The following is a 17,746-nucleotide window of genomic DNA, read 5'->3' as shown; positions in this document are numbered from 1 at the left end:
TGCAGAATTACTTTAAACACAGTGAGTTATGTCTTAAGATGGATCATATGGATTAGGAAACTATAATTAATGCTGTCTTGCTGTAAATTACTGGTCTCTTGGTATTGCATGTCTCTTGGTAAATAATCCATTTTGTTTGCATCCATGTTGCAAAAACATGGTGGACATCACCCACTACCACAGGTAGAAGACTTCTCCCATGCTCTGTGTGAAGGTGAATTAATCACCTGATCTTATAAAATAATGACCTGCTGCATTACATAGAAAACCATAAAATGCCCCCCTACTGTTTTTCCCAAAATAACCACAAAATAAAGTCAAGATAAAATTTATTGTAACTATGAACCACGTTGACAAGCTTACACATCAAATCCTTTTTTTATTAGAACTAGTTGGTTAAATAAAGATATTGGACTTTATATTTAAAAATTACCCAAAGTTTTCAAAGAATTCTTTTGAAAATTTTTAAATGTTGCATAGTCTATAATAATAGACACGACCACTTTTACTCCATGAGAGATTTATTTGTGGTATTATTTTCTCATAATTTTATTGCAGTCTTACACACATTCCGTACAGCTCCTATGAGCTGTTAATTACTTTGAATGGTGAGCTTTTGGTGGAGACGCATAATAGGAGACGCAGACTCACTTCTCAAATCTCAAAATGTATTTATGATGCACAACTATTTTAAACACTGTCAGCTGTCTTAACATGGATCATATGGGTTAAGAAACTTTAAGTAATCCTGTCACGTATACCAAATGTGCTTCAAATTAAATTAATTGCTAATTATAATACTCTTGACAATAAAAAAATAAAGCTTGTACAATTTCTACACTGCAAAAAATTTTCATCAGTTTCAACTTAAAACTTTAGTTGATTTAGCTTAAAATTTTATGGTAGCTGCTAAACTTAAGTAATTTCAATTTACAAGTTAAATCAACTCATTTTATTGTAATAAGTTAAAGTGACTTGTAGTTGTAAGCTGATTTAACTTAAAGGCAGCTGCTGAACTTAGGTTTTTAAGTTGAATCTGGTGACAACTTTTTACAGTGTGGAAATGGTGAAAAAAAACGGTTACTCATTTTTATTATTTTTTATTTATTTTTATTTTATTTTTTTGCTGGCCAGACTGTTTAATATATCCTAATTATATGATTTCATTACATTGATGTTTTGCTTAATCTTAATCCAGATATTCAAATCAAATCTGCAAATTTATTTGAAGAACCAAATTAGACAGGGATCAGTTATCAGGATTAAAAGATCTCACTTCTGTCAAATGATCTTAGATGTATTAAGCAAGGTACAAAGACAGACCTCTGAAGTTGCTGTTATAGCTGCACATCCATTAGCTCAAACTTTCTCAGGAGCAGGCTTATTTTAAATAGCCATTGCTATTTTCTTGTACCTTAAACCATGCAAAAAAAAAATTAAAATATGCTAATTTTATTTAGTTAATAATTAAAATGTTGCATGATCTTCAATAATGCACATGAACAGTTTTACTCATTAAGAGATTTATTCGTGAAGAAATGATTATCTCATAATTTCAGTCATACACACATCACAGACAATTTGTGACAGTCTGTCTGAGCCGTGCATTAACTGGGGATTATCTGCTTGTCGACGGATTTAAAGAAAAAAAAAAAAACTTACTACACTTTTGTTGCCGTGTTAATTTTTGGGAAACCAGGCCTGTGCTCATTTTTTAGGCTATAAAATGGATTGTTTAATTAAAAGGCACCAAAATTCAGGAAATGGCATCTACTCCAGTAAAAAGATTTCTGGGAGAGGATTTATTTTGTGTGTGTGTGTGTGTGTGTGTGTGTGTGTGTGTGTGTGTGTGTGTGTGTGTGTGTGTGTGTGTGTGTGTGTGTGTGTGGGTGGGTGTGGGTGTGTGTGTGTGTGTGTATGTGTATGTGTGTACCTGGTTATTCATCACGTTGTGGGGACCAAATGTCCCCACAAGGATAGGAATACCAGTAGATTTTGACCTTGTGGGGACATTTCTCAGGTCCCCATGAGGAAACAGACTTATAAATCATGCACAATGAGTTTTTTTAATGAAGTAAAAGTTTGCACAATCTCCTGTGAGGGCTAGGTTTAGGTGTAGGGTAGGTGTAGGGCTACAGAAAGTACGGTTTGTACAGTATAAAAACCATTACGCCTATGGAATGTCCCCATAAAACATGTAAACCCAACGTGTGTGTGTGTGTGTGTGTGTGTGTGTGTGTGTGTGTGTGTGTGTGTGTGTGTGTGTGTGTGTGTGTGCTTTCAACACCCATGTCTCTTGCTAAATAAGTCATTGTTTTATTTGCATCCAAACCACACAAACATGGCAGACATCACCCACTAACACAGGTATAAGACTCCTCTCATGTTGCATAAGTCACCTAAGCTTATAAAATGATCTGCTGCTCATAAATAGATTTGCTATTGTTATAAATACAATGTAAGAAAACAGCAGTCCTATGGTGGACAGAAGAATGCAATAAACTTATAAGAGAAAGAAACCATGCATTTAAGTAAGGAAAACATTTTTATTCAGTGATTTCTCAGAATAGTGAGTAAAAAACGTGATTAATAAATGAGGAGGCACAAGGAGCAAATATCTGGCAGAGAACCCTGGAATTAATATTCTACTTGCGTTTCTGCAAAGTTCACTCAATGTTCCATGTTTAGGAAGGATAAAAGCATTTATTCCAGGCATTTAGCCTTAGTGACCTATTTTTAAATTGTGTATTTCTCTGCCTTTTTAAATACATTTTAAAAAAGGAATAAAAAATATACTTTTAAATCTTTAAACTTCACAAAGAATTAATTTGTGACCCTGGACCCTGGACCCTGGAGTTAATCTTGACTTACTGTATGGTGGTATCTATCGAAGCACAAAAGAGTTAATAAAATAGTAGTGAAATGACACATAGACAAATTATATTTGTTTTATCCAGTTTCTAAAAATATCTCTAGAAAAGTATAATTTCTATGTTTACTTCTCGTTGGCTGTTACATTTTCAAAATACATTGTTTTCTTAACTAATTTGTAAAAGACAAACAAGAATATCTAAAACAATAAATACAAAGACAAAGTGTTACAACATAGCTCAGTCTTTCCTATATGTAAAACCTGCAGAACTATGTCTGTCAATACTGACCTTAAAAATATAGAAACCAATCTTGAAATGTTTTTGGCTGCTTCTGTTTCTCTTCTCGTGGTTTTGCATGAGAGACACCAATATGTTTTCAGCACCCTCCTCATGAGTACAATCCTTACTAAGCTCTTCAATCTTCACCCGAAACTGAGGGTTTTTCCAAAAAAGTTTCTGCAACATAGCAAAAGAGTTAGATTTGTGCACAAGTCTTTTTATGAAACAAATCTGCATTCTTTGTATAGTGGAGATTTATGCTGAGTAAGAAGGCCTTTGGAAGTCAGAAGGTCAGCGATGAAAACAACTTTACATATGTAAGTCCATAAAACGGGGAAAGTTCTTGTATTATTTGTCATTGTTGTTGTTATGTTCAGTTTATTACATATAGAAGCCTATATAGATGAATTTAAAAAAAATATGCTACTATACAGATGTACCCTTTTTGTTCATGGAACCACCAGCTGTAGTCCCAGCAATCCATTTGCCAAAACTGCGTTGTGATTTCCAGTGACATTCAGAGGATCTGTCCAGAAAATCAGAACAGACAGCAGATATCCAGGCTTTCAAAATTTCTGGTAAAATCTTCCACTGGCATCCTGCAGTACACATAAATGTTCTTAAGTAAATGTGATTCCAAAATGTGATTCATACTTTGGATATAGGAAGTCATATATTACAACATTTATGCTGACCAGAACTCCCCATTTTCATTATTTTCACGGTATTTGAGGTCCTCCTTACTCACTGTGTCCCACAAAGATGATCTATAAGAATTATATATTATACACAACATATTTGATGTGAGGTGGTAGAACAAAGTTCTAAAAATTGTTATATAATATAGATGTAAAATATATTATATTTTGATGCAATGAAGAACTTGTGGGACTGTTACTCAGTACATAAAAGCAACACTTACTTATGACTCCAGTTTCCATTCCACTCTGTATTTCCCCATGGGTTTAACACTCATACCAGATAAACTGGATTTCCTTCCCTCATTACCTGTGCAAGTCACATACATGCGTCACACAAAAACACAAAGAGCGGAGCAAGCAAACACGTCTGACACAGAGGGCACTATTTTGCATTGAGCACTGCATTTGTGACTAATGCAATTTGTGACTAATACTGTTAATAAGTAAAAAAGCATAAAGAAAGCACAGTGCTTAAATTGAGGTCTGAAATTAATATTTTTCACTGCACTATTTGGTATTTGGTTTCTTTCTAGCAAAGAGACTTGATTGTCTTACCTTGGTCACACCTGTCAAAGTGTATACATGACCCCCAACAATGCCACTGGCATTGCAAAACATGCAAAACATGACTTAATACTTGTTGGCAAAAACTTTTGTTGGCAGTCACAGAGGTCAGACGTTTCACCAGGTTTGCACACATCTCAGGAGGGGTTTTTGTCCCACTTGTATTTGCAGATCAAAGTTATTAAGGTTTTATAATTTATAAAATAATCTAAATAGACTATTGTAGTTTTCTCTTAGTTTACTTAGTTAAGCATTTAACTGCTAGCAGTAGAGGTAAATTACTGCAAAATTAACAAAATGACAATTGCAAAGAGTAGGAATTTAGCAGACAAATATTCACATTGTTTTAAAACAGGTTTAGAGGGAGCTATAAAAGCATACAGCATCACAGCCCTTATAAAAATTAACCATGGTTTTACTAAAAATAATACAATTACGTTACTATAGTTAAACCATGGTAATCAAAAAAATAATGGTTTTGCTACACTATGTTGTTTTACCATAGTATTTGTAGTATCTCTGGTTATACAAATGGTAATCAAACCGCCAAAAAAACATAGTTACTATACTTTTACCATATAATATCATGATTAATTTTCATTAGGACAAAACATGGCTCTGTTCAGTTTTAAGATTTTTCTATAAAGATAAATTCAATATGTAGCAATTACTATACTAATTTTGACTTTTAGGCGAGATAAAGCAACAAAACATGGTCTTAAATAAATGTAGGCCTATGTGCAAATAATAATAATAATACAATTAGGTGGTTGTTTTGCAACAAGGTAGATATGTGTTGAATGTGTTAAATGCAGCTTCAAAATGCTTTAAATGATCCCAGCCGTGGAGGAAGGGTCTTATCTAGCGAAACAATCGGTTATTTTCGAAACAAATTGACAATTTATATACTTTTTAACCTCAAATGCTCGTCTTGTCTCGTCCCTGCGCAGTGAATGTGTAGTCAGTATAATCCGGGTCACTGCAGTTAGGGTATGTCTAAAAAACTCCCATCTTGTTTATGTCTTCAATGTCAAAATTGTCCTATAATTGCCTACATTTTGCCTTTTTTTGGTAAAGGGAGTTTGAGTTTCTTTGTATGTTCACTTTGTAAACACTATGTCGGTACTTTTGCAGCAATCTAAGGTGATTTTGAAGTTAGGAAAGAAAACGAGATGGGAGTTTTTAGACGTACCCAACTGTATTTACCTGAGTCACACAGAGTTTGCGTGCGCTGCGCAGAGATGAGACAAGACGAGCATTTGAGGTTAAAAAGTATATAAATACTCTATACCTGTGGAATATTGTTTTCTATTCTTTTCTATTTTGCCCTACATCCCACCCCTAACTTTGTGTAGAGACTGCTTTTCTGCCATTCAGGTGACATGACAAGGTTAAGCATGTCAGTGTCTTAAGACTCTTCAAATGCCTCACACCTGCAGTATGTGATGTCATGGTCCAGATTTACAACATTCCAAACCCATTTTCATTGAAAGACTGACTAAAAAAGATAACGCTTCGGTTACTCATGTAACCTCGGTTCCCTGAGATAAGGGTACGAGCGTTGCGTCGTCATTTTTGACGACTGCTTATGGGGAAATTCCTGTTTACTCCGATACTGAAGCCTGATTTGTTAACGTTTGTGAAGTTGCACAAACCAATGGCGCTTTAGCTCGCCAAGAAGGGTGGAGCCGACTGCTCTATAGGTCGGCAAAAAGCGTCATTTCATCAAAATCAAACGACTGAAGCAACAGCCATCGACTCACGTGAAACTTTAACACGGCAGCTTACGCAACGCTCGTTCCCTTATCTCAGGGAACCAAGGTTACGTGAGTAACCAGAGCGTTCCCTTTCGAAAGGTAACTCTCATTGCGTAGTCATTTTTGACGACTGCTTATGGGCAACGTATCCAGTCACGCCGTGCTAAAAGCAAGAACAGAACTAGCCTGCTCAGTGGCTCAATCTAAGGACACTTCTTGAGGGCCCAAAAAGACCTGAACTAATAAGAGACCCAAGGTCAACCTGAGGTCTGCTTTTAACATAACTTCTCCACCCACTAATTAAGGAGGTGAGAGAGAACTAAGCAGATAACAACCGCATCTGCAAGGCGGGCACGTCCAGATTGTAAAATCTAATAAAGGTAGACGGCAACGACCAGCCGGCGGCCGCACAGATCTCCAAAATAGAAATTCCGCTAGACCACAACCAGGATGAGGCCATCCCTCTAGTGGAGTGGGCATTCACCCCGATAGGGCACTGTAGGTCAGCCGAGGCATAAGCCAAGGCTATAGCGTCAACAATCCACCGTAACAATCTTTGCTTTGTAACTGGCAGCCCTTTAGAGCGACCTCCAAAGCATACAAAGAGCTGTTCTGATTGTCTGAAAGACGCAGAACGCTCAAAGTAGACTCTGAGTGTCCTGACAGGACACAGCAGGTTGGGACCCTGTTCGCCATCCGTTGTAGGGAGGGCCAGAAGGGAAATGACCTGGGCTCTAAACGACGTTGAGAGCACCTTCGGTACATAGCCACTGCGTGGCTGAAGAATGACCTTGCAGTCATTAGGCCCAAACTCGAGACATGCAGAGCTGACAGACAGGGCTTGCAAGTCACTCACACTTTTGACCGATGCCAGGGCCAAAAGCAGAGCGGTTTTCAACATCAGGGCCCTCAAGCTGATCGATGCGAGCGGCTCAAAGGGGGCCCCTTTGAGAGATCTTAGGACTATAGACAAGTCCCATGTAGGCACAGTTTTAGGGCGAGGAGGGTTCAACCGTTGAGCGCCTCTAAGGAACTTAACGACCAAGTCGTTTCTGCCAATTGTACGGCCAGCTTCAGGAGAATGATTCGCCGCAATGGCTGCCATATAAACTTTGAGCGTGGATGGTGAATGGCCCTAGTCCAAAAGCTCTTGTAAAAAAAAAGCCAGTACATGGGACACATCACATGATATTGGATCCTGACTACGTACTGAACACCAGTCACTGAAGACTGACCACTTAAGAGCATAGAGACGTCTAGTAGACGGAGCTCTAGCTTCTAAAATGGTATTTTTGACTCTCGCGGGGAGTTGGTTAGGCTCCCATCGAGCGACCAGACATGAAGGCTCCACAGTTCTGGCTGGGGATGCCAAATCTTGCCCTGCGCTTGCAAGAGAAGGCCTCTCCTCAGTGGTATCTGCCAGGGTGCTACTGACAGTATCTGGACCATCTCCGGGAACCAAGCCTGATTCCTCCAGAGGGAACCACAAGGAGGAGAGGGCATCTCGTCTCCCTGACTCGCCTGATAACCTGGGGTAGCAGGGCGACCGGGGGAAAAGCATACAGACGGGTGTTGGGCCAGTCGTGGGCTAGAGCATCCCGTGTTTTTGAGAAATAAATTGGGCAGTGATAGTTGTCTTCGGAGGGGAAAAGGTCGACCTCTGCCCTGCTGAAAACTGACCATTTTCTCTGAACTGATAGAGGGTGCAGCCTCCATTCTCCCGGAGCCATGTTGTTCCTCAACAACATATCCGCTCCTTGGTTCAATCTGCCCGGCACGTGAACCACTCGTAGTGAGAGGAGTTTTTTCTGTGCCCATAACAGGAGACGTTGCGTCAACCTGTAAAGGGGACGAGACCTGAAGCCGCCCTGGCAGTTGAAGTAGGCTACTACCAACATGCTGTATGACCGCACTAAGACATGATGTCCTTTTAGGGCTGGGAGAAAGGTTTCTAAGGCCAGACACACTGCCATCATTTCGAGACAGTTAATGTGTAAGCGTTGCTCGTGAATTGACCATGAGCTGAACGCTCATGAACTGAACGTCGTGACCACCTTCCTCCTGGAGGTCATTCCCAACTGAACGCCTGACATATACAGGCGAGGAGATGTCCAAGGAGCCACAGCTTTGAGACAGCGGTGGCTTACCTTGATGTAAGCACGGCCCAGGCGCCAGGGGTGAGACGGAACGTGAGCTTTTAGCCAATACTGTAGGGGTCGCATCCACAACAGGCCCAGAGGAATCACAGAGGACACGGCGGCCATAAGGCCGAGGATCCTCTGAAATGCTTTCAAGGGACGTGACGTTCCCAACTTGAAAGACATTGCCGCTCGCTGAATAGTTAGGGAGCGTTCCGATGTAATCCAAGCTCGCATTTGAATCGAGTCTATGACTGTACTCAGAAAGGAAATTTGTTGTCTGGGAGTCAAACAACTCTTGGACGTGTTGATTTTCAACCCTAATGGCTTCAGGTGGTTGAGCAGTAACGACCTGTGAGCAATCAGTTGACGTTCTGAGTTGGCTAGCAGTAGCCAGTCGTCGAGGTAGTTCAGAACGCGGATGCCAGATGGGAAAGAGCCGCGTCTACACATTTTGTAAATGTGCGAGGAGCCAGGGACAGTCCACAAGGAAGGACTGTATACTGGTAAACCTCAAGAACGGTCTGTGATGGGGCGCTATTTGGATGTGAAAGTACACATCTTTCAATTCATTTTTTTGCGTGAGGATCTGTTTACGTTAACATTCTGAAAAGCTGTCGCATGAGGGCCTGGTTCAGATGTCTGTTACAGGGTATTGGTCTGAGTCCACCGTCTTTCTTGGGAACGAGGAAGTAACGGCCTCAAAAAGCCTGACTCGCTGTTCGCTAAGGGGACCGTTTCCACGGCACCCTACAAGCAGTGTGTATGTACTTCGGACCAAAGAACTTGTGTTGTTCTGTACCGAAGTGTAAATAATACCTCTGAAGCGAGGTGGCCTGCGAGCGAACTAGAGCAAGTAACCTCGTTCCACAGTTGTTTATAATCCAGCTTGACACACTAGGAATGGCTTTCCAAGCCAAAAGCCCGGCGGCAAGCCGTTACTTTACTACTCATGGCGGTTCACGTCATGTGGCGGGAAACTGGCAATAGCAGTGTGTTGAAAGGAGAATTGCTCTTATGTGCCCACTATCTAAGTGGTAGTTGCTTGGGTGTGTGCTGAATATGAAGGACATACCCAGACTGAATAAAATTTCCATCACTCGGTGTTGAACGAAGTGATGGATAGTGAGCGTGAGCTCTTCTCAATGAATTTCCAGCCTCAGAGGGAACTGATCCATCCTTTTCCTCTCAAAAGTTTGCTTCGCTAGACTCAATGCTCTTTCAGTGTGAGCAGCCAGCCCCCGTGAGCACAACGACAGAGTGGGCGTGGACCATGTGCGTCTAACCTGAAGCTGTCAGGTTATTCTCCTTTTATCCACTAAAAGGATCAAACCGCTCTGGATGAGGGGTTTAATGACCCTCAAGTGTAAAAACACTGGCAGATAAAAGTACTGCACGCATCCGTCTAGAAGGATAAAACCGCTCCTGTAAGCGAGGGGTTAACCCTTATTTGTAAGCATATTGGCGGATCAAAGTGCTGATTCAGCGTGGGCGTGTTCCAGCACTTAAATTCGAGGCTGTCAGTAATGTGAAAACACTGGTGACAGTCTTTTTCCCATCCGCCCAGAATGATTGAACCGCTCAAGTAAGCGAGGGGTTAATCCTCACGGATAAAACACATCTGGCAGATCAAAGTGCTGTGGTAAAAGTGAAACACGCGGGACCTGTGCCGGCGTAAAAATCACCCAAGCCTGATCGCTCAAACTCATAAGCTCGCCATTTCTTTCCCCGAGGTGACTGAGAGAGGAGAAACGCGAAAGCGGGGGTTGGGACCATCTTCAATCGAAGAAGAGGATCCGTGAGCAATGCAGGGATAAATTGCGCTTTCTCAGTGAAAGCACCCCATCTCAGTGAGCGCAGCTTTAGCGACACACACACAAATGCGGAGCTGTCAGCAAATAACCATTGGTGACAGCATTCCACTTCGATCCGCCTAGACTAGAGGGGCGCTAATCTCAAGTGTGAAACACACACTGGCGAATCAAGGAGCCAATGGAGAATGAGCGCGGGGGCTTTTGCCGGCATGGGATCATTCAAACTCGGTTGCTCAGCTCCATGACTTCACCAATTCTTTCTCCGAGCTCGCTGAGAGAGGAGAAACGGAAGAGCGCGCTGCCTTTATATGCTCCTCAAGGCTGTATATATTTGAATAAAAAAATACAGAATATTATTTTACAAAATATATTGTGAAATTGTATTGCAATTTTTTTTTTTTTTTCTGTTTTAATATACTTTAATTATAATTTTTTCCTGTGAAGCAAAGCTGAATTTTCAGCATCATTACTCCTGCCTTCAGTGTCACATGATCCTTCAGAAATCATTCTAATATGCTGATTTATAATCAATGTTGGAAACAGTTGTGCTGCTTAATATTTTTTGGGACCTGTTATAATTTTTCAGGATTCTTTGATACCAGTTTAGAGCTTCTTCACAAGATGACTGCCAGCTCAGAGACTCTTCATGCATTCTATGGCACCTTTAACAAAACAAAAATGCCATACAATAACTGGCAGACAGTTCTTCAAAACAGTAGTGTGAAGGAGATTGAGTGTACAAGTAGTAGAACCTATAGATAAGTTCAGAAATAAAATCACAGACAAACAACATTAAAACTTGACAAAACAGAACCAGGGAAATTAAGATGTTGCAACTCAACTAATTCAGAAGCAGCAGCACATTGTCACAGAAAAAAAGAAGATGTGAATGCATTGAATCATGTACTGGCAGATATCAGAGATTATGGGCGCAGGTGGAAAAGTCCTCAGGTAGCACAGAGACCGCAGAAGGCAATCCCAGTACAACAAAATGAATCCAACAGGTAATCCAATAGAGACACTGCAGGAAAATAATCCATGGCTGGAGCAAGGTGCAAAACCAGAGGGCAAGAGAAACGCTGCCAGGACAAGACTTAACAAGCAACACCAACGATCTGACAACACAGGGCAAGATACAAGCTGATGAGCCACAGCTGACGCTGACCGTGACACACAACGAATAGAGTTATAAATAGTCACAATATTAATGAAAGGTAATTGAGAAATTCACTGCTCTATGATAGAAGAGTAAGTGTTACTTTAAGGTTAGATAAGATTGTTCATTGCTCTAAAGTTAAACAAAACCCTAGGATTATATTTATTACTGCTGTTAATAGTAAAATAATATGCCATTTTTGCAGTTTTAAGAGCATAATCCAAAAGCATTAAAATAATGTCAGAATAGTCCTGCTAGATACAAACACCCTAAAAACACAAAAAACTGTGAGATTTGAAATATCATTTAAACCTGCAAATACTTATCAAAGGTTTCATTGTTTGTGACATGTCAATCAGGTAATTGTTCAAAAGACAATAGCAAACAAAACAGCACAAAAAACAGACCTTAGTCCATCCATCCATCCATCAAATCGCCTGGGTAGCGGTGGCTCATAGCGCCAATCTCGTCATGCGAAGTGAGTGACCGTGGCCGATGGCAAGGTTCCATGTATGGAGGATAGAGGAGATAGAGCCATCCCCTATCTATTGAGCCCATGTTCAACGAGAGCAGCCAGGTGGTCTGCTTCAACCAGGGGGAGCATGTTTTTCAGAGCATCGGGCAACAGCGCAGGCTATGGCACCATGGGCAGGAGTATGACTTGCGAGTGTGTCTGAATAAAGATCCGTGCTAACAAGTGATTATGTCTGTGATTGTTGTCAGACTGATACACAGGTTGATGGCCATGTTTGGCAACACGAAGGAGTAGTAGAAGCAAAGTGTTGTGCTGAGCTGAATCCTCTGTTGACGCCATAGGTTCTGAAAAGACCTCATTGCTGAAGCAGCCAGACTAATTCGGCTGTGTGACTTTTTCCACCTTTTGACCCAAGACAGTAATATTCCTGATATTGGATCCACCGCATAAATTTTGCTATTTTTATTTATTTTATTATTATTTTTTTTTTGCCATGATACATGTAGGCCCAGGTGGGAAGCCACTTGCTTGAAATGCTCAAGCGATGTTACCAATTTTGATGTAGATTCATCTAGCAACGCGACATCGCCTGCATAGTCTAGGTTAGTTAAATCATGTTCTGGCAACTTAACACCATTCTGTGATGCTATTCGCTCGAGGATCCAGTCCATAGCTCTGCAGAAAAGTGCTGGAGACATAACTCCAGAGGTAGTGGTAAGCACCTCGGAGAGTGAGTCGTTAACCCTCACTCTGGCAGTAGTACCTAAATGAAGGTCCTTAATGAGGTCTAGCAGGAAATTTGAAATTGACAATCCACAGAGTCAAACGCTGCCTTAAGGTCAACATAGGCTACTAAAAGTGGACGGTTAATACACAATACTTTTCTGATAAGAGACTAAAGGCGAAGATGGCGCCTGTTGTGGATCTGCCAGGGGTAAATCCGATTGTTAAGGGTGGCGTCAAGACATAAGGAGAGGTTGAATCCTTGCTAACAAAACATGAGCAAAAACCTTTCCTGGAATTAATTACAATAGTGTGATGGGTCTATAGTTAGCCCTTTACCCTTGTACAGAGCCATGATAATGCCTACTTTCCACTACGCAGGGACATGCACATAAGACCACACCCGCAGAAATTGTTTATGGGGAGCTTTGCTGACAGAATTGTTGGCGCATTTCAATCGTTCTGGTGAAATTCCGTTTGGGCCAGCAACGCAGCAGTAACAGTGCCTTCAAATGGCTGAGCGAACCTCATCCAAGGTTGGAGCATCAGGTGATATACTTGGATGCACTTCATCAAGAGCTGAGGTGGATTCAGTGATCTGAGTATGGCACAGCTGGTGGGGGATTGAGTGTATTTAAGAAGTATTTACTTCAGTGCTGCAGGATATAGGATTGGCTAGAGCAATCTCCATAAGAATCAGGGTGGTGCCTTGAGTCCTACGTGGGCCCCTTGTCTTACTGATGGTCCTGTATGCTGTTTTCAAATTGTTCTGATGTAGCCCGTCCTCCACCTCATTAGCTAGGGACTGGTAGAACACTTCACAATCGTCCTGAAAACACCCTGGAGGTGTTTCTACTCTGCCTTGTCACCAGCTAAGTGGACTCGAGCTTTTGCGTCTGTTGTATCCAAAGCTTCATCTGAAAGCCACAGCTTCTGATGTGATTTTCTATAGCCAACAATGTCTTTGGCGACTGAGAACTTATTCTCTATGGTGACATTGTAGCACTGAGCTATCTCAAGGTTGTCTATCAGTGTGTCCACATTGAGTGTTGGCTGTGGCTTCTGCTTATATATGGGTCTAAATGGAATTGCGATGGCCACAATAAGGAGGCGGTGATCACTATCTGCTGTTTCCTCTGTAAGTAACTCTGTAAGATCTAACAGTGCAGAGTGGTTTTGCCAGGATATGATCCGGTTCCTTCCTAGTGTGGCCATCGTTAGAGATCAGTGTAAATCTATGGATGTCTCACCTTCAAAATCACAACACAGTGGACATTATGCCTTCAGAGCAACATAGAGAAAGAAGACGGCCTGAATTGTCATTTGTAGTACCCACACCAAATAGACAACATCTTTGAAGCTGGCAGTCCTTTGTCCTGGGTTTGCATTCATGTCACCAAGAATAAGCATTTCATCGTGTTTCACACAGATTGTATTGTGGAAGCCAGCTGGTCATAAAAACTGTCCTTAACCATGGCATCATCATCCTCTGTTGGGGCATAGATGGCTATGAAGCCTAAAAAGCAGCATGGTGGTGTCGCTGACTATTCGCTACTTATGGCCTGGCAGCCGTGCCTCGGTGATACCGTCTGCGGCTATATTATTCTTAGCCAGCTCATTGACAAGTGCCACCTGGTAACCCAGGCCTTTCAGGGTGATAACATTCTATGTTGCAAACCGAGTAACTGATTGCAAATCAACTTTTGCTTTTATAGCCCTCTGCTCAACCTTGGTCAGAGAACTGCCATCCCAAGCAGGGCTTGAGACAATCCTCTTTTTAAAGGCGCATTCTTGTGCTGATCGACAATTGGCATTTGTGCTATCAGGTGCTCTAACCCTGGTGCTGTTTGTATCTATCATGTCATGTCATGTCATGTTGAGATCGATAGCCCCTGAATACTTCACCACCTTAGGGAGGTGTGATGAGAAGCGCCGTAGTGACAGCCTCGTACCAGGAAAATACAGTATGTGGGGCCTGCCACTGTATATCCACAGTTGCAGTTCACTCAATGGATTGGGTAGGGGAGCGCGGGACACAACCTAACACTTTTGCAGTTTATGTAAATCCACGTGGGGTTCAGAGTACAAAATTCATCCACATTATTTTCACACATGTCTATTACAAATATGTCACTTTGTTTCATATTTACAGTGTATATGTTTTTCTCAAAAGAAAGGAAGTCAAATGTGACAACATGCCCCGTAGGTGGGGTACATTGTAACATCTGAGAGGCACATTGTAACATAACAATATGACAGCTTAAAATGTTATCTTATCGAATAAAAAATATATACACAACAAACTAAAATATTTAAAGGCACTTTACCATTATACTCTCTCCACAATGAGAGCGCGCCGTATCAGAATAAAGTGGGAACATTTTAGTTTTGTTGCTGTCTATGAAGGGTCAGAGAGCTCTCAAATTTTATCAAATATATCTTTTTGTCTCAATCTTAAGATGAACGATATGAGGGTGAGTAATTCATGACAGAATTTTTATTATTGGATAAACTATACATTTAAACTTGGCTACATTGTAATAAGCAGAACTTTATTCCCACAGAGACAACCTGGCATGGGTTTCAAGATTATCTACTAACCACATGGAAAGTAGTTGCTTGTATGACCACTAGTGTGCTGCTAGCCTTGCTCTTGGTAAAAACATGTAAAAAGTTTCACTTTAAATGCAAATCTCAGATCTCAGATTTTATCAAAAATATCTTAATTTGTGTTCTGAAGATGAACAAAGGTCTTACGGGTTTGGAACAATATGAGGATGAGTAATTAATGACAGAATTTTCATTTTTGGGTGAACTAACCCTTTAATACAATTCAAACATTTTGCATTAATATAAAGTGTTTCAAATCAAAAGTTAGTTTCCAAAAATAGAATATCGTCACCTTAGAATTATAAGGTTCTATCTGACATTTTTGTCAAAACACGAAGGAGTAGTAGAAGCAAAGTGTTGTGCTGAGCTGAATCCTCTGTTGACGCCATAGGTTCTGAAAAGACCTCATTGCTGAAGCAGCCAGACTAATTCGGCTGTGTGACTTTTTCCACCTTTTGACCCAAGACAGTAATATTCCTGATATTGGATCCACCGCATAAATTTTGCTATTTTTATTTATTTTATTATTATTTTTTTTTTGCCATGATACATGTAGGCCCAGGTGGGAAGCCACTTGCTTGAAATGCTCAAGCGATGTTACCAATTTTGATGTAGATTCATCTAGCAACGCGACATCGCCTGCATAGTCTAGGTTAGTTAAATCATGTTCTGGCAACTTAACACCATTCTGTGATGCTATTCGCTCGAGGATCCAGTCCATAGCTCTGCAGAAAAGTGCTGGAGACATAACTCCAGAGGTAGTGGTAAGCACCTCGGAGAGTGAGTCGTTAACCCTCACTCTGGCAGTAGTACCTAAATGAAGGTCCTTAATGAGGTCTAGCAGGAAATTTGAAATTGACAATCCACAGAGTCAAACGCTGCCTTAAGGTCAACATAGGCTACTAAAAGTGGACGGTTAATACACAATACTTTTCTGATAAGAGACTAAAGGCGAAGATGGCGCCTGTTGTGGATCTGCCAGGGGTAAATCCGATTGTTAAGGGTGGCGTCAAGACATAAGGAGAGGTTGAATCCTTGCTAACAAAACATGAGCAAAAACCTTTCCTGGAATTAATTACAATAGTGTGATGGGTCTATAGTTAGCCCTTTACCCTTGTACAGAGCCATGATAATGCCTACTTTCCACTACGCAGGGACATGCACATAAGACCACACCCGCAGAAATTGTTTATGGGGAGCTTTGCTGACAGAATTGTTGGCGTATTTCAATCGTTCTGGTGAAATTCCGTTTGGGCCAGCAACGCAGCAGTAACAGTGCCTTCAAATGGCTGAGCGAACCTCATCCAAGGTTGGAGCATCAGGTGATATACTTGGATGCACTTCATCAAGAGCTGAGGTGGATTCAGTGATCTGAGTATGGCACAGCTGGTGGGGGATTGAGTGTATTTAAGAAGTATTTACTTCAGTGCTGCAGGATATAGGATTGGCTAGAGCAATCTCCATAAGAATCAGGGTGGTGCCTTGAGTCCTACGTGGGCCCCTTGTCTTACTGATGGTCCTGTATGCTGTTTTCAAATTGTTCTGATGTAGCCCGTCCTCCACCTCATTAGCTAGGGACTGGTAGAACACTTCACAATCGTCCTGAAAACACCCTGGAGGTGTTTCTACTCTGCCTTGTCACCAGCTAAGTGGACTCGAGCTTTTGCGTCTGTTGTATCCAAAGCTTCATCTGAAAGCCACAGCTTCTGATGTGATTTTCTATAGCCAACAATGTCTTTGGCGACTGAGAACTTATTCTCTATGGTGACATTGTAGCACTGAGCTATCTCAAGGTTGTCTATCAGTGTGTCCACATTGAGTGTTGGCTGTGGCTTCTGCTTATATATGGGTCTAAATGGAATTGCGATGGCCACAATAAGGAGGCGGTGATCACTATCTGCTGTTTCCTCTGTAAGTAACTCTGTAAGATCTAACAGTGCAGAGTGGTTTTGCCAGGATATGATCCGGTTCCTTCCTAGTGTGGCCATCGTTAGAGATCAGTGTAAATCTATGGATGTCTCACCTTCAAAATCACAACACAGTGGACATTATGCCTTCAGAGCAACATAGAGAAAGAAGACGGCCTGAATTGTCATTTGTAGTACCCACACCAAATAGACAACATCTTTGAAGCTGGCAGTCCTTTGTCCTGGGTTTGCATTCATGTCACCAAGAATAAGCATTTCATCGTGTTTCACACAGATTGTATTGTGGAAGCCAGCTGGTCATAAAAACTGTCCTTAACCATGGCATCATCATCCTCTGTTGGGGCATAGATGGCTATGAAGCCTAAAAAGCAGCATGGTGGTGTCGCTGACTATTCGCTACTTATGGCCTGGCAGCCGTGCCTCGGTGATACCGTCTGCGGCTATATTATTCTTAGCCAGCTCATTGACAAGTGCCACCTGGTAACCCAGGCCTTTCAGGGTGATAACATTCTATGTTGCAAACCGAGTAACTGATTGCAAATCAACTTTTGCTTTTATAGCCCTCTGCTCAACCTTGGTCAGAGAACTGCCATCCCAAGCAGGGCTTGAGACAATCCTCTTTTTAAAGGCGCATTCTTGTGCTGATCGACAATTGGCATTTGTGCTATCAGGTGCTCTAACCCTGGTGCTGTTTGTATCTATCATGTCATGTCATGTCATGTTGAGAT

The sequence above is a fragment of the Garra rufa genome, chromosome 21, assembly GCF_049309525.1.
Source record: "Garra rufa chromosome 21, GarRuf1.0, whole genome shotgun sequence".
Classification (NCBI taxonomy): Eukaryota; Metazoa; Chordata; class Actinopteri; order Cypriniformes; family Cyprinidae; genus Garra; species Garra rufa.
Note: the sequence above shows the minus strand (reverse complement) of the source record.